The following is a 6,134-nucleotide window of genomic DNA, read 5'->3' on the forward strand; positions in this document are numbered from 1 at the left end:
GTTTACGTTCCCTCCCACCCCCAGACAGCACGCATGAACATCCACACGAGGAGACGAAATACAATTTTCAGTATGAGAGTGGTTTTTGGGAGAGAGGCGACCTTTAGATTTTAGAGCCACCCTGAACTTTGGGAATTTCTTTTTTTTTTTTTAAATATTTTTTAACTTATTTATTTATTTTATTATATATAAGTACATTGTCACTGTTTTCAGACACACCAGAAGAGGGCATCAGGTCTCATTATAGATGGTTGTGAGCCACCATGTGGTTGCTGGGAATTGAACTCAAGACCTCTGGAAGAGCAAACGGTGCTCTTAACCACTGAGCCATCTCTCCAACCCCAGCATTGAAATTCTTAATAAAAACTGTTATTTCCTCGCATCTGTCCCAAATAGTCTGCCTATGCAGAGTATTGTCTATACAGGTTTTATTCAAAATACTAGTTCTAGAGCAGTGGTTCTCAACTTTCCTAATACTGCAACCTTGAATAGTTTCTCATGTTGTGGAGGGCCCAACCATAGAATTATTTTCATCCCTCCTTCATAACTGTAATTTTGCCACTATTATGAATGATAATGTGCATACTTTTGGAAATAGGTTTGTTGGAGGAGTCGCAGACCACAGGTTAAGAACCACTGTTATAGATAAATATATCAAGAACCTTATCAAATAGCCAGATGAATGATACTAGGCGCAGTAAGAAATATTCTGAGCCACAGAAATACAGTTTTTTAACCATCTTGTTACTGAGAATATCGAGTCTCCACGGAGCGAGTTGTGTATATATAGGAAGGCATTCCATGACAAGTAAATGTCAGAAGGTTCATTTCCAGTGCAGGCCGGAAAAATGAGGAAACGGAGAAATGAGCACAGCAGAAAAGAGCCCGAGGATGCTGCAGACCACAAGCTGAGGAGCAGCCTTTGAGGGAGGGCCTCGGGAGGACCCAGTGCAGTGCGAGCCCTAACCATGCAGGGAGGGCCTCGGGAGGACCCAGTGCGGTGCCAGCGATCAGTACCACGTGTGGATAGACAGTGACCTAGCCTTAGAGGCACTTTAACGTCTAGGGTTGAGATAGGACCTTTCTTCAATGACGGGTGTTACTGGTTCAGGTACAGGACTGTCCCCAGCTGTGGGTACACAGTGAATTTTCATTAGTTCATGATACAGATTGCTGCAAAAGAACCTTAATTCTTAAAACATTCGTTTTAAAAAATTGACTCTTGGGCTGGTGAGATGGCTCAGCGGTTAAGGGCACCATCTGCTCTTCCAAAGGTCCTGAGTTCAATTTCCAGCAACCACAGGATGGCTCACAACCATCTGTAATGGGATCCAATGTCCTCTTCTGGTGTGTCTGAAGACAGCGACAGTGTACTCCTATATATAAAATAAATAATTCTTTAAAAATTTTGACTTTTAATGAGGTAACATGCTTTTGATTCCAGCATTCTGGAGGCATAGGTAGATGGATCTCTGTGAGTTCGAAGCCAACTTGGTCTACAAAGCAAGTCCAGGACAGCCAGGGCTATTACACAGAGGAACCCTGCCTCAATAAATAAATAAATATTGACTTTTAATGTACAAGTAACATGATTCAACCTGTGTTTGGTAAGATTTCTGTACTATTCCAAGGACTTAAATTTTTTTCTAAATGAATTCATTTAATCTATTTTTAATTTTAAAAATATAAATATAAGGGTCTGGAGAGCTGGCACCTCAGCTCCGAGCACTTGCTGCAGGACATTTCAGAGGACCCAAATCCTACCACCCACATGGAGCCACACAATTGGCTATAAACCCAGTCCCAGAGCATCTGGTGCCTTTTTCTAGCCTCCTCAAACACGACATAGATTGGATACACACCTACATGATCTCTGAATTCGGGGCTAGCCTGGTCTACAGTACAAGTTCCAGGGCAGACAGGCTACACAGAGAAACCCTGTCTCAAAATAATAATAATAATAATAATAATAATAATAATAATAATAATAATAATAATTTAAAATAATATGGTGGTGCATGCTGGATCTCAATAAATTAGAGGCCAGCCTGGTCTACAGAGCAAATCCCAGGTCAGCCATCGCTACATAATGAGACTCCCATCTCAAAAAAAAAAATTACATTTTTTTGTAAATACATTTGTATACTTATTTATGCGAATTATATAAACAAATTAGATTTCAGTGTATTTGGTTTGTTTTTTTTTTTTTTTTTTTTTTAAAAACATCGAGTTCAATTCTGGCTCACATTTAAAATAAATAATGTATAGAAGTGGGAAAAAGAAAAAAATGTCAGAGGTAATTAAGATTGTAAAACGAAAACACAAGTCCAGTGGATTTTCCCCCTGAAGTGCAAGGCTAAGTGTACCCGTTGTCCTCAGGTTTTGTAAGGGACAGGCTGCCGTATGGGTCACCCGAGTCAGTGAACTGAGAACCAGCAAACAGGCCTGAGTGAGCATAAGAAAGTCTAATTGTTCAGAAGGACGAAGCCTTGCTAGTCGAATAAGGACATACCCAGATCCACCATCTGGAAACTTCCCTTGGGAATAAACAGTGAGTAATAATAAACAGTCACCCCCTGCCTCTGATGTTACCATCCGCTTGCCATAAGCAGATGGCTCTACTCTGCCAGGTAATCATGGGAGGTTTGTAGATGCAGAGAGGTACTTCTCCGTGATGAAAATGAAAGTCTCACACAACGCATTGCTAACATAGAAGCAAATGCTTATGAATATTCCTAGCAGCCCAGGAGACTGAGCGTCACAATTGCGATTTATTTGGGCAGACCTGGAGTGGAGTGGTGTGCCTCACAGCTTTCGATGGCCATCCATCTTGTCTGTGTGTAGCGGTTCCTTTCCCAGGATATATAGAAAAAAGAAGACTATTCTAGTTGGAAAATTAAACATAGCTTTTTAAAGATATATCTGCATAGCTGAATGTTCATCTGCCTATGACCATTGAGGGCTCAAGTGTTTGGAAGCACACGGTGTGTTTTTCTATAAGTGGAAACAGGCCAATATCCAAGAGGTCTCGGGAGTTGGGTGGTTCACATCTTTCTGCCTTGGCCTGCTTCCTTCTCAAATAAAGGCAGATGGATGTTGCTATTAAGATCCTCAGGAAGGTCTAGGGAGATGTCTTGTCATGCAAGCAAGAGGGTCTGTTTTCAGTCCTCAGGGCCCTCACAAAAACCCTGTCGTGGCCATGCTCTTATAACCCCATCTCCGTGAAGGGCAGAGGCTGTGTAGGAAGGTTGCCAAGGGCTTCCCTACCAGCCAGTCCAGCCCCCGTTGTAGGGAAGACCCTGTTTCAAGGGAATAAGACAAAGTGGCCAAGCACACACACACACACACACACACATCAGACATAAATACACCACAATTACATACACACATACACTCACCTGCATGCACACACACACATAAAAGTCAAGCAACACGACAATTCCATTGGGCAAATGAAGACAAGAGCCAATCTAGATGAATTAGCAAACTCCGGGTTCAGTGAGAGGAAGTAAGGTGGGGAGCGATTGAGGAAGAGACCCAGCATTGAACCTCGGCCCTATATATATATACACACATATACATGCACATATACACACACACCACACCCCTGCCCAAATATTCTATCTCTTTCTTCCGTCAGTCTCTCTCTCTGCCTTTGATGGTTTGAATCTGCAATGTCCCCACAAAGTCTCGTGTTTTGGATACTTGTTCCCTAGCTGATGGCACTACTTTGAGAGGCTGGGGAACTATTAGGAAGCCAGACTTAGGGTCTGGAGAAATAGCTCAGGGGTTAAGAGATTACTCTTCCAGAGGACCCGGGCTCAAATCACAGCATCCACACAGCAGCTCACAACTATGTGTAACTCCAGTTTTAGGGGACATGGTAGCCTCTTCTAGCCTCCATGGCATGCACACACACACACACACACACACACACACACACACACACAGCTCCCGAATACATTAAGACACAAAAACAAAAACAAGTAGTAGAAAGCAGGTTGCAACCAGGGGTAGGTATAACTTTGAAAAGTCTACCCCTAGGGATCCACTCCTTCCAGACAAGTCACATTTCCTTTGCAGTTTTTTTTTTTAATGTGCATTAGTGTTTTGCCTGAATGTATGTCTATGTGAATCTCTACTTCTTGGTGTGCTTCTTGGATGAAGTACATCCATATGCACTGACTACCACCAACCTGCCTTGCCTTCCCCACCATGAAACCCTCTAAAACTGTGCCCCAAATACATCCCTTTCTCCCCCTTTAAATGGTCCTTACTATTCTACTATAGTCACGCCAATACAAAAGTAACTAGCATAGTCATTAGTTAGCATACTTTGAGGGTATTTCTTTTACCTCTTCTCCGTACAATCACATAGGAAAGGGAGTGTGGTAAGCATGAAGCTTCGGATGCTGTTTGTAGGGTTGGCCCTTGGCTGACATGAGGCATTCTGGGTCTGAGGAAGGCTCCATCATTTCCTCGCTGATGAAAACAGCGATGAATACCTAGGTTGTCTGCCAAAGCTGCAAGGGAGTCTAGAATGTTGGAGCCCAGTAAGTAGAAGCTGCTATGTACCCGGCATCTTAGTGTAAGCCATCTCCTAGTTGGTGGAATTCTACACCAGACAGATCGAGCCGGTACTGGCTGATTTTACTGAGGAAGGCTCTTATTTCCTCTGGAGTGTGCCCCATGATACTATTCCCCATGCTGACTTTCCTATGAATCCTCTTATTTAAAAAAAAAATTATACCCGGGCATGCAGCTGCATGCTGAGTCTTCTGAGTCCTCTAGAGATATCTAGACCACTCTAGAGCAGTGGTCCTCAATGGAAATTTTATTTCATCCCGACTTTGTAACTGTACTTTTGCTACTGTCGTGAACTGGGGTGTAAATGTGCAACCCCTGTGGGGGTCGAGATCCACAGGTTGAGAACCACTGTTCTAGATACTCATTTACTCTGGAGATGTCGTCGAGAGCTTCGGTGCACATGATCTGAAGTAATGCCTCCCAAATCTGACTAACCTTGACTCGTCTGTACACAGTGTAGCTTTGTAGCTAAGACCTGTGTATATTTCAAAGCGGTCTCTCTCTCTCTCTCTCTCTCTCTCTCTCTCTCTCTCTCTCTCTCTGTCTGTCTGTCTCTCTCTCTCTCTCTCTCTCTCTCTCTGTGTGTGTGTGTGTGTGTGTGTGTGTGTGTTTCTCCTGTGTCTATAAACTAATGCCAACTACAAACGCCTCAGTACAAAAGGAAAACAGCTGGAAGAAAACTATTTTCAGAGAACTTTTCAGGGAAGGATTGCACAGTACATCTGCCACATGGAAGGTTTTTTTTCTCCCTTTGTCTCATTTGAATCTTTTATGTCACCATCAAGAAGGGATAGGTAAGCGTCTATGTCTGAGAAGACTGCAACAAGACAAAATGGCACCCAACAGTAAGGCTGAGGTTGAAGAGCCAGGTGGTGCCCAAGGGTAGAGCTACTCTCTGCATTAGAATCCCTGGTGTTTGAGGCACTGAGTTGGAAGCCAGATGAAGGAACTGAAGAACATCCCAGGTGAGCCTTAGACTCCATGTGGCCAGTGTTCAGCTTTTACAGTGGGTGGGAATGGCCGCTAGAATACCTTGTAGATACCTCTTGAGGAGGTCCAGTGTACAACTTCAAAGCCTCCTTTAAAAAATGACAAGGGTGGGGGTGGGGTGGGGGTGGGGGTGGGGTGGGGGTGGGGGTGGAGTGGGGGTAAGGGTGGGGTGGGTAGGGTGGGGTGGGTGGGTGGGGTGGGGATGGGGTGGAGTGGGGTGGGGGTGGAGTAGGGGTAGGGGTGGAGTGGGGGGTGAGGGTGAGGTGGGTGGGTTGGGGGTGGGGTGGGGTGGGGTGGGTGGAATGGGGGTGAGGTAGGGTGGGTGGGGTGGAGTGGGGGTGAGGGTGGGGTGGGGTGGAGTGGGGGTAAGGGTGGGGTGGGGTGGAGTGGGGGTAAGGGTGGGGTGGGTGGGTTGGGAGTGGGGTGGGGGTGGGGGAAGAGTTGTTAAATACAAATGAGAAGGAGCGTAGCTGAGAAACACATGAATCCTTCAAATCTGTGACTGTCGGGAGAGGGAGTCTCCGAACACTAATTCCTCTCTCATCCTTTTGTTTGCT

This window comes from Micromys minutus (genome assembly GCF_963924665.1).
Source record: "Micromys minutus genome assembly, chromosome: 31".
Lineage (NCBI taxonomy): Eukaryota > Metazoa > Chordata > Mammalia > Rodentia > Muridae > Micromys > Micromys minutus.